Source organism: Arachis hypogaea, chromosome 18 (assembly GCF_003086295.3).
Source record: "Arachis hypogaea cultivar Tifrunner chromosome 18, arahy.Tifrunner.gnm2.J5K5, whole genome shotgun sequence".
In the NCBI taxonomy this organism is placed as follows: domain Eukaryota; kingdom Viridiplantae; phylum Streptophyta; class Magnoliopsida; order Fabales; family Fabaceae; genus Arachis; species Arachis hypogaea.
In genome coordinates, this window is record NC_092053.1 from 84,885,173 (window position 1) to 84,887,165 (window position 1,993).

A 1,993-nucleotide genomic window follows, 5' to 3' on the forward strand; every position below is an offset into this window, starting at 1 on the left:
TATGGATGTTGAGGTGTGTTGTTAGGTAGGTGTTGATATGATCTCTGTGTGGAATGTTGGTGAGCTCCATTGTTGTTGGGGTTTTGGCGTCTCTAATCTTGGCCTTGGTCTTGTTGATTTCCACACCCAAAGTTTGGGTGGTTCCTCCAACCAGGATTGTAAGTCTTGGAGTATGGTTCATGGTTCTGCCTAGGTGGATTTCCAATGTAGTTGGCTTGTTCATGATCACCCTCTGTTTCTTCATTCACTCCTTCTTGAGTTGCTGTTGAGGTGGTGATTACTGCTACTTGACTCATCTCCATCTTCTTGGCAAGGTCAGCCAGCTGCTTGGTGATCATCTTGTTTTGAGCTAGTAGTGCGTCTACATTGTTTAGCTCCATTACTCCTCTAGTGTTGCCCCTTTCAGAAGCATAGAAGTAGTCATTCTCAGCTACAGTCTCAATGACATCTATGGCTTCTTCAATGGTCTTCTTCTTGCTCAGAGATCCCCCGGATGAGTGGTCTACTGCCTTCTTTGATTCATAAGAAAGACCTTCATAGAAAATGTGTAACTGCACCCATTCATTGAACATATCTGGTGGGCACCTTCTTGTCAGATCCTTAAACCTCTCCCATGCTTCATATAGAGTCTCACCATCTTGTTGCCTAAAAGTTTGAACCTCAGCTCTCAACCTATTGATTCTTTGAGGAAGATAGAATCTCGCCAAGAACTTGTTCACCACATCCTCCCAGGTTGTTAAACTCTCCTTCGGAAAGGATTCCAGACATTTAGATGCCTTGTCCTTGAGTGAGAAGGGGAATAGAAGTAGTCTGTAGGTGTCAGGATGAACACCATTAGACTTCACAGTGTCGCATATCCTCAGGAAGGTGGTTAGATGTTGATTTGGTTCTTCTTGAACACTTCCTCTGAATGAACAGTTATTCTGAACAAGGATGATGAGCTGTTGCTTTAGTTCAAAGTTGTTGGCATGTATGGTTGGCTTTTGGATGCTACTTCCACAGTTTCCTGGGTTTGGATTGATGTAGGATCCCATAACTCTTCTCTCTTGCCTAGCATGATGCACTGGGCCTTCTCTACCATGGTTGTGAGCCTCTTCTTCATGATGGTTCTCCATGTTCTCATCCATGTCTGGTTCAAAATACTCCTCTTCCTCCTCCGTACCAACTACTATCTTTCCTCTTGCTTCCCTCCTCAATCTAAGGAAGGTCCTCTCAGGTTCAGAATCAAAGAAAGTTGAAGCCCTGCTTCTTCTACCTGTCATACATCCCACAAGTCACAAGCAAGAAAGATAGATGCATACAGTACTCTCTGCAGAAATGCTGTTAGTATGAGTGATGCAATATATCAAATGGTTAGTGGGTTAGTGAACTAAATAGTAAAAAAAAATGCATAGATAACACCACAAACGGGTAAAAGGTAAAGGGAAGGAAATAACTAAAACTGAAAGCAAATTACTCAAATGAAATTAAATCAAACAAAAGAAAAAAATTGCTCAATCAAGTTATCCACCAATTTAATCATTGTTGATACAAAATCAATCCCCGGCAACGGCGCCATAAACTTGATGCACAAAAACTTGTCTCTCAACAATTTCCCTCGGCAAATATACCGAATTATCGTCAAGTAAAAACTCACAATAGAGTGAGGTCGAATCCCACAGGGATTGATTGGTCAATCAACTTTAATTAGAGGAATGTTCTAGCGAGCTAAGCAGAATTTAATGTGAGAGTTGCAGGAAATTAAATGGCGGAAAGTAAATAGCAGAAAATGTAAATGCTGGGAATAAAGAGCTGAATATAAATGACGGAAAGTAAATTGCAGAATCATAAATAGGGAATGGGGAATTTAGCATGAAAGTAAATTGCAGAAATTAAAGAGAATGGGTATGATCAGAAATGGGGGATTCATTGGGCTTAGGAGATGTTGCATTCTCCGGATCAAGTTCATTGTCATCTCTTCCTCAATCAATGCATTCATTGATCTCTTTGGCAA

At 40.9% G+C, this 1,993-nt stretch overlaps 1 non-coding gene across 1 annotated transcript; it reads left to right on the forward strand.

Moving 5' to 3' along the window:
* The first annotated feature begins 567 nt into the window (after positions 1–567).
* Positions 568–674, forward strand: LOC112774768 (small nucleolar RNA R71). Its single transcript, XR_003189230.1, has one exon. It is a non-coding gene; the product is annotated as a small nucleolar RNA R71 (small nucleolar RNA).
* Positions 675–1,993: the final 1,319 nt, after the last annotated feature.